Source organism: Panthera tigris, chromosome B2 (genome assembly GCF_018350195.1).
Source record: "Panthera tigris isolate Pti1 chromosome B2, P.tigris_Pti1_mat1.1, whole genome shotgun sequence".
In the NCBI taxonomy this organism is placed as follows: Eukaryota; Metazoa; Chordata; class Mammalia; order Carnivora; family Felidae; genus Panthera; species Panthera tigris.
The window spans coordinates 38,631,832-38,648,487 of record NC_056664.1 but is presented as its reverse complement, the minus strand read 5'-3'; positions in this window follow the sequence as shown (position 1 = coordinate 38,648,487).

Sequence of the window (16,656 nt, the reverse complement as noted above, 5' to 3'; positions counted from 1 at the left end):
TGCAGGACTGGCCAAAGGGGAAGGGGAAACCAGGAGCCTCTGGCACCTCTGGCATCTCTGTTTCCAGTGTCTTCCTAATGTGGCTGGTCCCTGGTGGTCTTTGGGTCCCTTCACCTATCGGGCTCATATCCTCAGGGAACAGACCAGACAGAACACAGACTGAATCAGAATCTCAGCCCCACCCCCAGCTATGTGGCCTTGAGCAACTTACTCCATGCCTCTGAACCACGTTTCCTCATTGGGCATGTAGAAAATTCAACAAAACCCATGGGACACCTGGCACCTAGTAGCCACTCCATAAATGTCAGTTCTCTTTCCCCTCCTCACTCTCCCTAAAATAAACCACCGTGGTATGCATCATCTCAGAAGGAAGTCCTGTAGAGTTTGAGATATTTGTCTTTAAATACACTATCTTACACTTGCCCACACCGAATCTCATCTGTCACTTTTCTACCCACTCACACACACCCTTGTGGGATTCTGTAGTGTGTATCCCCATTGGCTTGACATTTCACTTCCCCCAAAAAACTTAGTGCCATTTGCAGATTCCCAGCTCTCGCTGTGTACTCTGTCTTCCAGATGATTTATTAAAATTGCAATCGAGGTGCTCCATCCTGACCACAGGGCATCTCTGTTGGCCGTTCTCCACCCAGAGAAGTGGCTGGCACATCTCCAGCAACCTGTTCATTTCTGACCCAGGCACAGTGCCTCTGAGCTACCCGCCATCCCAGAAGCCGTCCATAAGCCCGAATGAAGCCCCCAGCCTGCCAAGTTCCCCAGAAAATCCTTGTGCTTTGGGGGCCAGGCGTCCCACCCTTTTCAGAGACACCTCCATTCTCCTCACTAGAGTCAGAAATTGAAATGCATTAGTCCGCGGGTCTCAGGTCTCTCCTAAGATTACTCTTGTGGGGATTGTAGTCCCATTGGGTCCTGCTTTGATCCCACCATTTTGGTTCACACCTGCTCCCATTGCCCCACTCCCCTTGCATCTGTGGCTTGAGGGCTTATCCTGGCCACTGGCACATGCTCTGCCCAGACAGGTACACAGGCCAGCTGTGCTGGAGAATTTCACTATGAGAGCCACTCTCAAATACTGACCAATGGGCCCTCCCATCCCTTATTCTTCAGCAGGGAGAACACTAATATGGATCCTATACAGTCACCCAGAGGTCCCAATGGGACTGAGCTCCAGTTACCCACCATTGTAATGTGCTTGAGAACACACTTTTTATCTGCTGCCATCTCTTTCCCACCTCACCTCCCCTACACCCCTCCTGTGTTTTCAGGGACCACCTCCCCAGGAAACTATGTCCCCTCGACTCCTTATCTCAGGGTCTCCTTCTGGGAGAACCTAACCCAAGACACTCCGGCTCATCGGCTCATGATAACCAAAGACCCTTGAGCTGCAGCTGGCCCGATTCACCCTGTGTTCTTCTGGGGACTTGAAGTCCAGCCTCTGGGCATACTCCACACCAAGAGTTCTCCCCGACTCTGGCCAGCAGCCTTCCCTGGTCCAAGACTGCGTGGGGTGCTGGGCCAGAACTCTCCTCCGGGCCAGGGCATTTCTGAGCGTCGCCTGTCAACGTGGGAAAAGTTTATCTTGTCACTGGCTGCATTGTCTGCTGATTTATCTCTATCCAGGGGAGTAGGGCCCAGCTGCAGACAGCAAACATATTGAGTAAATTCCTAATGAACTGATTACTCAGCTTAGCATTTTAACTGCAGCATTAAGCATTCTCTCACCCTCATAAACATGTTGAACTACTGAAGGGATTATGGCTTCCAGGCTGGCCACTCTGTCACTGGGAAAAATTAATCTCGAGATTTAATCAAAGCCAAGACCACAAACTGCAGTAGGGAAGGGCCTTTTTCTTTCCATGATGCCCAGGAGATGGCAGGGAATCCATAGCTCCCTCCGACTTGTGAGTGACCTTGAGATGTCATCTGATCCATTCTCCTAGGTCTGTGTGCACACAGACCCTCATGCCCTGATGACTGGAACCTTTTCTAGACACCATCCAGATGAGAAATACCCTTCCGTAGATAGAAGGGTAAACCCAAAAGGAAGTAGGTTAACGAGCAAGGTTGGAATGCGATGTAGACAGCAAATGCAGGGTTCTTCCCTATCCTTAGCCTCTTCCGTTGGAGATTCGCTGTGACCCACAGATCCTCATCTGGGGGCTTTTGCAGTAGCCAAGACTACATTTGGATGCTTCACGTGTCTTCCCCGAGCTTCCCCATCTCTCCTGACCTCTGTCAGCTTCTGTGCGATCGGGTTGAGGAGGAGTGTGGATGGCAGAGCCTGTCTGTATGGCTGTCACCTGGGCAAGTGTGTCAGCGTGTGAGGCCAGCAGAGTCTGCGAGGATTGCATCCTCCAAGGAAGGGACCAGATGTTGGATTCCATGGCTCAAAGCTCGTGGTCTTAGTTTAAATGTGCTCACGGGTAGGCCTGTGTGACTAGTAAGCAGCAGCTAAGAACTGTCCAGTGTCTAGCTCCTGAAGGAGAAGGCCTGGAGGCTCTGTGTGGCTCCAGAGAGCCCTTGAGCCTAGATTCTCAAAGTCTGGTCCTAAAGGGCAGTCCTGGGACATCTGGGCTCTCACTACCTGCAAATAGTGTCTGGACAGCTAGCAATGCAGCATCTGTGGCCTCATCCAGACCTCCCGGATCAGGACCTTTTTTTCTGGAGTCCCCAGGTATTTCATGTGTGCCTCTAAGTGTGAGAGGTGCTGGCCAGCCATCCAGAGACACTGCTCTGAACTCAGAAGGTGGGGGCAGACCCACCGAGGAGCTCTCCCTCCTCAGAATCAGAGCAGCCAACAGCCAAGGACAGAGAAACACTGATGAGCAGTAACCGAGCAGAGGCCTCCGGAGATGAGAGCTCTCGGCCAGCTCTGTCCCTCGACCTGTCACCACACTCTGTCCCTGTCAGGGCCTGCTGTCTGCCTGCTAGTAAATCCTCACCCCTGCAACATGATCGTTTCCTTGGCATTGGGGACTCAGGGGCAACAGGAAGCCTTTTACTGAACCCCTGGGTACAGGTTGTGCCAAAGGAGACCGAGAGCTGTGTGCCCACTGTGCATGCCGAGACAGCCCCACACCCGGCGGGCAGAGTGGATGAGAGACAGCCATCCCCTCTGAGTCAGGCACCTTGTTAGACTCCAAAGGCAGATGGTGGGAGAGACTCTGGGGGTCACCTTGCACTTGGACCAAGAATACTTCCCGGGAGTCAGATGCTCCTTGTGTGTGTTTGTGATATCACAGCAGAACCTGTCTCGAAGCTAACTGAGCCACAAGAAAGGAAGGGAAGTTCCAGCCTCTGAGCTGCCAGGCCTCCCCCTCCCTCTCCCCTACTCTCCTGTCACGTGCATGTCACAGAATCGCTGCCCCTCATTTCCTGCCACTTCTTCTTCTTTTTTTTTTTTTTTAGATGCAAAATCGGGGATGGCAATAGTAAGTGTCTCCTAGGGGTGATGTGACAATTAAATGAGCTGATTTACCAAAAGATCCTCAAATAGAGTCTGGCACATTGTAAGTGCTCAATAAATGCTGTCGCTTGCCATCACTGTTGTTCTCGTGCTCCCACTGGCTCCCCATCAGACGAGGGCTGTCCCTTCTGGAGGCCGGGCATCTTCCACCCCCTTCCCCAAGAAGCCCCGTGACCCCGGGAAGAATGGAGGCCAGGCTGTGAGGGTGCGGCTGGCCCCACTAGCTGCCTTCCCAGTAAAGCCTGGGGAGGCGGGAGTGGAGAAGAGACAGGGCAGGGAGGGGGTGGAGAAGGGAGAGAAACAAATGGCAGGAGAAGGGGGTGGAAACAAGGGAAAGCAGAGAGAAGGGAAGGGAAGTCCCTCCAGCATCTATCGTGTTTTTTACACTCAGTTTCTCATTAATGCCCCACAGCAACCCTTAAGTTAAATCTTAGTCACCCATTTTGTGGATGGGGAAAGTGAGGCTCTGAGAGGTGAAATAGCTTACCCAAGGGTCAAGCTAACCAGTTTTCACAGATTCTTTCTTCTCAACCACCCTGGAGCCTTCTAGGCTTTGGAGGAAGAGGAGAGAACTCCAAAGGACAGAGGAGGCTTCAGCAGGGACAGAGAGCCAGCGGTGGAGTGGGCATGGCCCCTTGGGTGACTCAGGCATGTCCGGGCACCCCTGGCAGGCCCGTGCCACCCAGGACCTCACTACGGGTCACTTCCCCGCCTGTGTGCCCGGTTCCTCTGAAGTGCTCCTTGACCCAAGCCCGAACCATCTCCCACTCTGCCCGCCCGTGGCTTCTGACCCGCCGCACCTGGCCAAGAGAAATGGGAGGCTGGGCCCAGGGACCTGTGAGGGCAGGCGAGGGGAGGGGTGCAGGCACAGGCGGGGCGAGGAGGGGAGGGCGCAGGGGGGGAGGCTGCCAAGGCTGCTGGAGGTAGCGGAGTGCTGACTTCAGAGAAGCTGGCAGGTGTCACCATGGCAACCGCAGACCAGTGACATCTCCGAAAAAGAAAAAGGACAACAAGTTTGAAGATTTTATTTGCTGGTTTTGCACTCCTTGCCAAGAAGAGAAGGCTGGGTAGACAGGTTGGGTGGGGGTGTCAGAGGAAGGCTCCCCCTGAAGAGAGGATGTGGTTGAACCCCTGAGGAAGGTGGTGGAAGCTTCTGCACGTGGGCTTTAGGACCCCCAGGCCATGGTTCCCTCTCCTGAGGCAGATCCATCTACCCTCCATCTTCCAGATCCTATTTTGAGAACTGGGGACTCCTCAGGGCTTGTCAGCCTGGTCTGGTTCTATGCACAGTAACCCCCCGAGAATCCCTGTTCAGATTTAGGCCCACCAGGAGGAGGAAACTTCAGAGGTCAAGATTTTCCATGCCCCATCCTCCCTCCCCCTGCCTAAAAGTACCCCCTTCATCTACATGGCATTTGACACGCATCCAGGAGACACAGGAAACAAAAGTTCTGACTCCCAGAGCCACACTGCCTGGCTCCGTAACATCCTTGTCCCTTCCAGCCGTGTGGGTAAGCTAGTTAGCAACTGTACCTTGGTTTCCCCACTGTGGGACCGGGTCAATAATGATATCTGCTTCACTGGGTTATGGGCCTGAGTTTCCAGCCCCAGCATAGGGACCTCTCATATCTGGGCACCCCCCACCTTGATCTTGCCCTGAGAGCCTCCATCCAGCACACTCACTGGGTCTCTGGAAGGGAGAGGAGGAGGGTCCCATCTTCTTAGGTCTGCCTTTCCAGGCTGCTCTGGGACCACATGCACAGCTAGAGTCCCTGGGCCTCAGATTGTTTAAGCGGCTTTCCATCCCTGGAATTTCTAAGATCCTGAGCAAGAAAAATGCACACACACACACACACACACACACACATGCATACTGATTTCGATCCTCAGAGGAGGACCTGTCTGCATTGATGAGAGTGTGAACCAGAGGCTGCTTTTCGATAAGTAGTTTCCTTCCTTCCAGACCCAAGCCGCAGAAGATCTGTCTTCCTGAACAGACCCAGACACTTGTCAGGGGCCCATCAGCAATGGGTGACTCACTCAAATTAGCCTGGCAGTTGCAAATAACATGTAAGTGCTCTAGAAAGGTTCTCTGTGCATGTTTTCCCCAGAATTTTTTTAACGTTCCCTGTAGATGTAGATAGGTGATCTTGTTTTAGGCTCTATCTTAATTGCTATGAATTTCAGAGGAACGAGGCTTGGCCGTAAACGCCCAACCAGCAGTTAGCCAGTGCTTGTAGGTCCCACCGGACCTCCTCTGAGAGTTGGGGTTCTATGTGACCCATTTTTAAGGTCTTATCCTTATTTCCAGGGGAAGGAATGAGGGGCCCGGAGGTCATGGGCTCATTCGAGATCACACGGTGAGCCAGTCAAAGAGTCAGGCCTCAAATTCTAAGATCTCCCGGCGCTAGACATGATCCCTGACCTATAGGGCAGCCTATGTGGTAATTAAGAGCCCGGGCTCCTGACCAGACAGGTAGGGCCAAGTCCCAGCTTTCCCAGCATCTAGCTGTAGGAAACCACCTTTCAGGCCTCCATTTCTGCATCTGAAAATCAGGGAGAAAACGTCTAACCTGGTGCTGTTAAAAAAGCCAAAGAGTGAATATATACCGAATTCTTAGAACAAAGCCTGGTACACAGCAAGTGCTCAATCAGTGTTTGATTTCAGCCTTCCTGTGGAGGCCATGAGGCTTCCATCCATGGCTCTGGAGAAGAGGAGTAGATACATGTCTCTACCCCAACATCAATTCTCAAGGGTCCTTGAAATTTTCCTAAAGGTAGGCCTTTAAAAAAAAAAAAATCATGGGTTTTAAGCCAAAACTATCTTCCCCAACTTATCTCTCAGCAGCGTGGATTCTCAGGGCTGGCAGGGCCTCCCACAGCACAGAGAAGAAAGAGCGTGCAGCCAGATGGACCAGCATTAGAATTCAGGCTCCACCCTTCACACGAGGTGACCCTGGCACGTTCTTTAACCTGCCGAGGGCTCCAGGTTGGCTCTGTGATGAGGGCTGAGCCAGCAGCCCGGCAGCCCCAGGCCAGTCTTACCCTGAACTTGATGGGTTCTTGCTCTGGGTCTCAGCCTCCTTACCTTAAGATGAGGAGTTCATTCCACACGGTGCTAACAACACAGGCTCAGGTTTGTGGCCCCCCCACCCATAGTGCCCCCACCCCCAAAGTGCCCCTCAGAGTCCTGGGTGGCAGCATCAGATGCTCACAGCAGGAAGGAGATAGGAGAGAGACTCCTAGCAATTCTAGAAAATGAGGGCTTAGAGGGGGGTCCTAGAAGGTTACGTGGGGCACTCCCCATTTTACAGATGAGAAAACTGAGGCCGCGGTCAGGGGTGGAGAGAGTGCCTTGTCCAACAGCAGAGCTGGGACTGGATCCCCTGTGTTCTGCCTTGTAGTCCCAGTACCCTTGACACTGTGTCAGTTCATGCGTGTGAAGGCTGATACCCCTCCTCTGGGTTTTTCCCACTTGGCAGCTTGAGGAAAGCGAATCATCCCAAGTGTGTTTCAGCGCAAAGATGGTGAGACATGCTTCTTATTAACTGTAATGATCGTGGTGATGACAATAGCTCTAATTCATCGAGTGCTATGTGTCAGACATGGTTGTAAGGGCTTTATATTCATTTAATCCGGTCGGGTGGGAACCGTTCTTGTCTCCCTTTACAATGAAAGGACTGAGGCACAGAGAAGTTAAGCAACCAGCCCAAGGTTTCCCAGCTGGTAAGTGCAGGAATATGGTCTTGAGCCACACAAAGTTCTAAAGCCTGCCCTTCAACCGTGTATCCACGCTGACTCCTGGGAGTGTAATTTTTCTGCATTTCCAGGCCGTAGAAGCCCAAGGAAGAGAATTGTGCTGGATTCAATTCGGTTTAACTCCATTGGTATATTTGTCGAGACGTGCTAATATGATCAGCTGGATAGCCAAAAACACTGGCAGGTTCCAAATTAAATGTATCAGGATAAAATAGGTTTCTGGATTGACCTCTCACACAAATGTGTGCATGTGTACACATATGCATACACACACACACACACACACACACACACACAGAGGGGGGAGAGAGAGAGAGAGAACCAAGACTATGGTCAAGCAAAGAACAGAATGAATTCAGAGAACCAGAACGCCTAATTCAAGTCCCAGCCCTGTTGCTGTCCAGCTAGAGGCTGCTTGGCGGGTTCATCTGCCTGCTCTGTGAGCGATGGGGCTGCATCTATATTATTTGCCCCCAAATTTCCAGTGGTTCCCACTCAGCAAATGAATAGATTATTTCCTCACTTTGGCTTTCTAGCTGTGTGACTTTGGGTAAGTTACTCAGCCTCTCTGTTCCTCAGTTTCTCCCATCTGTAAAGTAAAGATAACGATTTTACTTACTCATGGGGCTGTCTGTTGCCAGGATTAGATAAAGTGACGTGTGTAAAGTGCTTAGGGCTCCGCACAGAGTTAAATATGCACCAGTGTTAACCAGGACGGTGGTGAGTACATTGACAATCTCATTACCGTAAAATGGGCCGGCAATAGCGTTTACCTCCTAGGGTTATTCCAAGGACCAAATAAGATAGTAGCTAGCACGGAGTATGGGCTCAGCCCCCCACTCACATCACAGGTCAGGGACAGAGGAAGGAAGGGTGTGCAGAATATGGGGACACCCTACCACTCTATCCGTGAGGAAGAGGGAGGTGACAGGGTGGGCCCTGGCCTGGAGCCTGTCACGGTAGTAGCAGATGGGACATTTCTTCCCCTTGCGTCAGTTATTTCTATGACTTCCCACCCCAAAGCTGCCACTTTGCACGTGTGACCCAAACTGTCTCTTTAATTATCCCACGGAGGAGGAGAAGCCGCAAACAGGTTTAAGATATCACGGTTTGCTGCGTTGCGCTACACCCCGCATGCATGTAAACAACATCTTGTGGCATTGTCTGATAAATTAAACATCTCTCCTTCCTGGGCTCGGAGAGGAGCATCGGGTCCCCAAGAGGAGCACGGGTGACTCAGCCAGCACCTCCGCCGCTGAAGAGTTTCGCATGGTGCCCCTAGAGCTAAAAGCTTGGCGAAGGACAGAGAGTGGAAAGTGCCAGCCTCAGCTCAAGCGTGGTCTGTTTCCCTAGGAGCAGACAACAGGATGTGCCCAGACCAGGCTGGGATTCGTTATTGGGGAGCGGGGAGCCGAACACCTCGGCAGCCCCAGGTTCTGGGAGAGCACGCTTCTCCGCATCACACCGCCCCCAAGGCTCTGTCCCCTAGACTCTAGCCCCTCTGTCCCAGCCCATCACCAAGTCCTGACTTATCAGCTCAGCTCTCCCATCCACTGCGTGACCTTGTGACAGACACTCAACCTCCCTGGGTCTTGTTTTCCTCCTGGGCCCACAGACAATGAAGATAACCTTGTCAAAGGCAAGCAGCTGGATCACACTGTCCCCTGGGCTGTCCCATGAGCTCTAAGAGCCAAGAGCCTCTTCCCAGCCAGCCTCCAAGGAGATCTCTTGACTCAGAAAATGAGCCAAAACAAAGACATCCTGAGAACAAAGGGGAGCCAGCTTTGATGAGAAAACCCACCACCTAGATGATTATTCTTCCATCCCACTGGTAGTTAGAAATCACCCAAAAAGCTTTTTTTAAATAACCCCCCAAATACCAACACTGGGACAATTCCCAGCATTTCTGACACAATTGTTTTGCTGGAAGCTCAGGCTTTGGCGTTTTGCAAAAGCTTCCCCTAAGGTCTAACACGCAGCCAGGATTGAGAACCACTGACCTAAATAATCCATTCCCTGTTAATTAAGAACTGAAGGTGATTTTAATTAATAAAGAAGATAAAGAAGATGGGAAGAGATTCTGGGGAACCAGACGTCTAGGTCTTTTGGCAGCCTGACCTGAGATGTTCCTCAGGGTCCAGCCCAGACAGGCTAGAAAAAGGACACCGCCCGCCCCCACCCACCTCTGATTCTTCTCCCCGCTGAGTGTAGGCTGGGGCCGGGATGGAGTGTGTCCATGGGCCACCAGTGACTCCTAGGCCCCGTGCTGGGAACTGGGGAGAGCAGGCAAGGGGAGAGATGGGCTCTGCCTGGAAAGGTAAAGGAGGGAGGGCTTCTCCAGGCAGAAGGCTTGAGCTGAGGGTTGAAGGAGGCATACAAATTTGCCAGGTGGAAAGCAGAAGGAGACAGCAAGATTTCCAAGCAGGGAATGGGAAATAGCAAGCAGCTCAGTGCACGTGACCTAGGGGCTGTCCTGCTCCCTCAGCACCCATGGGGCTCTCTGTGTGGCCAGCTCCTAACCAGGCTATGCTGGTGTGGGTGGGAGGCCCGCCCACCAGAGAGCTTGGGCCCCGCCCTTCAGACTTATAGTGAGGCTGGGAGGTTCAAAGGGAATGTCACGATGGTTCCATACAAAGGGAATTCCTAGTGAGGGCCCCTAGTTGGCCTGTATCATTAGGAAGTTGCTTGGAAGTTGAGTCTGGAGAAATGCATAGGTCAAACAAGATGCGGGTGACATCTCAGGGGACTGGGTAAGAAAAATCCCTGCTCATCTGATGATTTAGCCCCTGCCATGGCCTGGGGCAAGGACAGGACAGGGAGCCCCATGTGACTGAGGTACAAGGAGGGAGATGGCCTGAGCACAGCTGCACCAGGCCAGGCTGGGACTGGGCAGTGAGGGGTCCCCAAAACCACACTGAGCTGGTTGGACCCATTCTGAATTTGGGGCTTTGAAACAGACATTTTAGTTTTTAATCTAGTCTGGATTATCTTCATCTTTTTTTTTTTTTTTACCAATCCAATTGTAAAATATAATTTTTAATCTCTTCTTATGGAGGAAGGAACCCACAAAGGCAAGCATACCTAGGGCCAAGGAAAATCACATCACCCTTGAGGCCGCCCAGTCGGCTGGGATTCTAAGTCCCCGGATGCTCGTCTGAGCCCGCCTGTAATTATCTGGGTATTTTTGGGCAAATCACCAACCCTCATGGAACCTCAGTTTCCCCTTCTGTAACCCGGGAGCAGTAAACCCTTCCCAGAGGCAGCACCCCCATGGGCACCGTCTACCTGGGTTACCTGGAGAACAGTGCCCACTGAATGTGCAACAGGGCCTAAGGGCTCACGAGAATGAAGAGTGGAGAAAATAAGAGCCATGCAACCACTTTTCTTTTTAAGTTTATTTATTTGTTTTGAGAGAGAGAGAGAGAGAGAGCGAGCAAGTGGGGGAGGGGCAGAGAGAGAGAATGCCAAGCAGGTGCTGCACTGGCAGTGCAGAGCCCTATGCGGGGTTCGAACTCATGAACCGTGAGATCATGACCTGAGCCGAAGTCAGATGCTTACCCGACTGAGCCTCGGTCTTAGCACTGGGGGAAGGGGATCGGGGCTCCTCACACAGCCTCACCATCCCGCTCCCTATACCTCCCATCAGATCTTCCCCTTGAAGGAAAGAGTATCTCTGAGGTTGCCAACGCTGATGAAACCCTTTGTGGGAACAGCCTGCGGCACTCTCTGTGCACCCCACCCGTGCACATCCCTGGCTCCTTCAAGACACCCACCAGTCCCGGAGACCTGGGACCCCGTTTTGTCCATTGCCAACCCACCGGCCCCAGCACACGACTCATCTTCATACAGGAGCTGGCACTGTTAGGCCACAGGCCGTGCTGGTCTGTGGTGCTGAGCCCAATCCCCTGGCTCCGACCCCATTGGGCTTACCTCCGGTTCCCTGTCCCCTGGGACACTCTGAGTCCAGCTGTCATCTCTCTGCACAACAGCGACCTGCCCTTGTTATGCTTAGGTCAGTCAGTTTCTGTGCTGGTGCTGGGGTCCCCAGCCCAGCCCAGGCCACATGCTGGCTTCTCACACACTCCGGGGGCCATGCCGACCTCTGGTGGCTCCTGTTCACTTGACTGTCCCCTCATGAAGCTCTAGTCCCCACCAAACATGAGTAAGGGCAGCTTCGGTGGGGCCGTCTCCCTCCTGCCGCAGGGGGGCTGACAGGTGCAATGTCATTTTCTTGGCAGACCCAGAAAAGCACAGGGTCTTCTAGCATTATCCTTTCAACAAGTTTGAAGAAGCAGCAGCTGGGGCCAAAAGAGCGTGTAGTGTGTTGAATGGTGGCCCTCAGAAGATAAATCCACCCACAACCTCAGAACGTGACCTTACTTGGAATGAGAATCTTGAGATGACATTAACCTGTATTGTATTTAAGCCGGGCCCTAACCCCAAGATGGGTGTCCTCATAAGAGACAAAAAAGGAAAAGATGCCAAGAAGCACAAAGACAGCCATGTGACGACCGAGGCAGAGATTGGAATGACACAGTCACAAGCTGAGGGGCTCCAGGGGTTGCAAGGAGCCAGCAGAAGCCGGATGAAGCATAAAGCCCTCAGAGGGAGCACGGCCCTACTGACATCCTGATTTCAGACTTCTGGCCCCCAGACTGTGCAAGGATCGATATCTGTCGTTTCAAGCCACCCAGTTTGTGGCAATTTGTTACAGCAGCCCCAGAAAATGAATGCAGAAGGGGCGTGCTCTCCCTGAAAGTGCCCCCTCTTCTTTTCCCGGTTTGATCCATTCCTTGGCCTCGTTGCATCCATTCCAACCACTGGCTTGCCCCAAAACCCCATGTCTGAATTACCAACAATGGCAAGGCCATCTTGCATTTACCGAGTGCCTGCTATGTGCCAGGGACTGGGTTTTTGCAGCCCACTCAGTGTGCAGGGCAAGTGTGAGAGGCAGCATGTGACAGTGATTCAGGCCATGGAGGACCTGGATGGCCACTCTCTACTTCTGTGTCCCTGGGCGGTGGTTTAACCACTTGCTGCCTCAGTTTCCTTATCGGTAAAATGGGGATGATCATAGTAATGCCCACCTCCTGGGCTGACAAGAGGATTACGTGGATTAACCTGTCTGACGCCCTTGGAACCACAGCCTGAACCCTGCAGGCATTGGCCGCCATCCTTTCCCCATGGCTCAGGTGAGGAAATGGAGGCTCAGGTGGAATATGTCACTTTCTCGGCACAGCTAGCAGATGGCTGGGCTGGAGTTTCATCCCAAGTTTTTCTGACTTTAAAGCTGAAGCACTTTCTAGTCTGACACACACGGTCTCCTTTCCAGGAGCTTCCCAGAGACTTGACATTTAAGCTGTGAGGAGGCATGATGTTACCTGAGATGCTTAACAGGGCTTCTCGCCCAGGGGTGGCAGCCGGGGGCCGCTTGTAAGTTCACCAGCACCCTCTCGGCCACCAGCTGGCAGAGAGCAGAGCCCCAGAGCTGGGCTGGGGCCCAGGAGATCACCTTTCTTAAGGAGAAAGAAGGCAGAGGAGGAGACCCAGAGGCATGGGACTAGGAAAGCGAGGTGTGATCCGGCCTGGGAGAGCCAGGAGGGGGCCAGACACAGAGGCGTGGGGACTCCCTGGTGTGTGTTGTGAGTCTTCCGGTGGCGCAGGGAGGGCCTCTGTCCCAGCATCTCACCCAGTGAGACCCATTTCTGTAACAGCGCGAGAAACAGGTGCTTAAGTAGCTGTTGAACGACGCAGCCCGGAGGGAACGAGGGTGTGAACGCCGGGGTGGAAAGAGACAGGAGATGGCAGGCCAAGGAGAATCGCAGTCATGGGAAGTTGGACGCCAGTGAAAATGAGGTTTGGGGAATGACATGGTTCTTGACTGTCAGCCTGCCAGGGGACCTGAAGGTGGGGGCTGCAGCTGCAGGCGGGAGAGAGGCCTAGGGGAAAACCAATATCATTGTGTCAAACAATGCTCAGGGTCATGATACACCAGGGGCTCCCCACTGGGTCTCCCTGGCACCACAGGCCCCAGTTTCTTACGTGATTTGTAACAACCGCAGTGTGGGAGGAGGGGCAGGTGTATACGCCTGGAAGGAAGTGCATATGTGTGCTAGGCTTTGGAGGGTCAAGGCTGTGGGTGCATCGCAGGGAAATCTGGATCTGTGTGTGTGTGTGGGGGGTACTTCACAGACCACTCCCAAAGGACATTTGGCAGGACCCCCAGAATCCCTATAAGGCTAAAAATGACCACACTGGCCCCTCTGCTCCCCACAAATTTTTCCCCTTCTGTCGAGTCAGCGCTATGGCTGACATCCAGGGTCTTCCGACATCAACTCAGCCAGAAGCAGAATGAAAAGTTCAGGCAGACATTGAGTGGTTCTCATACTGCAAGAAGATGTCCCCAGATTTCCTGGTTTTCACCAAGACCCACCTGCTGGATTCCTGAGTTGGTGGACTCAACCAGTTGTTTTGACCTAAAGACACCCAATCCACCCCTGGAGAGGAAATAAGACAAGAGAAATGGGAGGGGCTGGAAGGAGGCAGAGGGAAGATAGGCAGAGGTGGGGAAGATTCAGGTTTTTTCATAGCACAACCCAAATTTCTTTCTCTCCTGTGCACACACACACAGAAACTTAGCTCTTTTTTTTTTTTCAAAAATTTTAAGTTTATTTATTTATTTTTGAGGAAAAGAGAGAGAGTGCAAGCGTGGTAGAGGCAGAGAGAGAGAGAGGGAGAGAGAGACAATCTCAAGCAGGTTCTGCACTGTCAGCACAGAGCCCGACGTGGGGCTTGATCTCACCAACCACAAGATCATGACCTGAGCCGAAATCGAGAGTCAGATGCTTAACTGACTTTATCAAGCCCCCACATGTGGGGTGGGGGCATCTGTTTGTCCAAGTTATTGAGCCCCTGTGACCACACCCACCAGCACATGAGATGCCTGGGGGCAGCCGGGGTCACTAAGTGCACAACTAGGTCTCACGGTTTCTGGGCACTCAGACATCGTCCTAAGAGGCTTGCCTTGCAGGAATGGGGTTCTGTTCACCTTCTTCCTTCAGGCAAGTATATTCTGGCTGCGGGTGTGGGACAAGCCATAATACAGAGCACATCTCTCTCAGTGTAAGCAGTAATGGAATCCTTGGGTCCGTGTGGAGGACGGCCCCCCGCCAGCCTGGGTGGCAGTTCCGGCTGTGGTACCGGAAAGAGCGAGTCCGAACAGTAATGACTGTAGCAAGCACTTAACCTATTACCTGCAGTATTAACTCATTCCATCTCTGCAGCAGCCCAAGGAAGGGGGGACTGTTATCTTCATCCCCATTTCACAGCAGGGGGCTTCAGGGAGCTGTCCCCACCCACACTGCTCACCAATGACAGAGCAGGGATTTGAACCAGGGCCAACTGACCCCTGTCTGTGCTCTTGACTCTATACACAGCACTCCTCACAGCGTCTTAGGGAGAGATTTTAGCAGTCGGAGTAATACATCCTTTACAGAGCATTCCATGACAGCATCCCTGAATCCTGGTGGCCTGGCCCTCACTTGAATGTATCCAATGATGGGTGGCTCATTACTTTGCCAGGAGTCCATTTTTCAACAGCTTGGGTTTTTGTAAAAGTCGTTTGGATGTTGAGCCCCCAACTTGCCTCCCTGTACCCTGCTTCCCTGGCTCCATTTCTGGAGCCACTGAAAACAAGTCCATTCCTTCTGCCTGATAACCCTCAGGTATTTATTTGTAGGCCAGCTCCATCCTCGGCACTGCAGACTTGGATTGCACAAGCATGGGGTCCCCTAGCCCCCAGGTCCTACCTCCTTGCTTGTCATAAGCTCCCACACCCCTTTCCTGTCAGGCCCAGACCTGCTGGACACGCTCTCCTTTGCCAACATGCTGTCTTTAGGCTTGGAGGCTCGGAGACACCCTGCTGTGGCCCCGCCTCTCCTGGTCTTTGGCCTCATGGGTAGGGTGAGGGGCTGGCTCCAGAGCTCTGACATTTTTCCAGCTGTGACATTCCCGTTTGTATCTGGGGTGCAGCGCCACCTGCCTCTGTCCTGTCCCTGGTCCCTGGTGATCCACTTCTGCCCCCGGTGCCCTCCTGGAGGTGGGCCCCAGGCCCACCAGAGGGGAACAGCGAGAGCAACAGCAGATGCTGCAGGGGCCGAGGCCAGAGGAGGCCGCAGGTGCTGAGTCTTGGGGAGTAGGGATGGGGTGGGAGAGTCACAGCCCCCCCCCCCCCAGCTGCTGGCTGCCTGGGCTTCTGAATTTCTCGACTTCTTTCTCCCTCCCTCCCTCAGGGAATCCCTCTAAGCTGCAGACAGGAAACAGCCTCTTAAGTTATTAACTGGGAAACATTGGCACCATTTCACTGTTGGTCTCTGTTATGTCGCATGGGAGAGGGGGAGGGAGGACATTGTGTTTCCTTAGATGTGCCACCCCAAGCCTCCATGCCCCGGGGACCAAGGGCTGGGGCAGGGAAGTCCCAGGTGAGGTCCTGCAGGGAAGATGGGTGGGTGGGGGGTGTGTATGTGTGACAGGTGAGGAAACGGAGACCCAGACAAAGGCTTCAGGTATCCACGGGCCTGCGATCACCCTGTTTGATGGTCTAGAAAGAAAACTCTGCCAGCTGTGGGGACATCTCTGGTGAGAATTCAGAAGGAAGGGACAGGCTTTGCGGTTCCCAGTCTGTCAGGCAGGTGGATGCCGCGGCTGGCAGGGGCCCGGCTGCAAGTGGGTGACTAACCACCAGCGCTGACCGAGGGACTCGGTCGCCCCGACCACTACAGGGCAGGGAGCAGTGCCACCCTGAGTCCATAGAGCAAGGGGCGAGAGCAGGGTGCTACTGAGAGCTTCATCCGTAGGGAGCAGCTGGGAGCCATGGCAGGGCACCAGAAGAGATCCCCCCCACCCCCACCTCCAGTCTCCTGTGGGCGCCTCCCATTGACCAAACCCGAGAAAACCACTGGGAAGGGGAGTCCAAGAAACGCCGGGGTCAGAGCAGGGCAAAGAACAGATTGCAGAGAGGGTGCCCTCACGGAGAGTGAGCAGCAGGAACACCAAGGTGATGATCGTGTTGGCTTCCTGGGACGGCTGTGACAAATGACCGCACACGGGGGCTGCCAACAACAGGAGTCTGCCCTCAATAGTTCTGGAGGCCAGAGGACTGAGTTCCAGGCGCTGCTGTGGCCGGCCCTCCTTCCCTCCCTCTGCTGGCTCATGGCTGAGGAACTCTACTCTCTGCCTCTGCCTTCATGTACTTTCTCCCTGGGTCTCTTCTAAGGACACTTACTGTTGGGTTTCGGGCCCTCCTGGCTAATCCAGACTGGTTCCATCACCTTAACTGAATTACATCCCCAAAGACCCTTTTTCCAAATAAGACCACATTCACCGGTTCTGGGGATTAGGACAGGGATGGA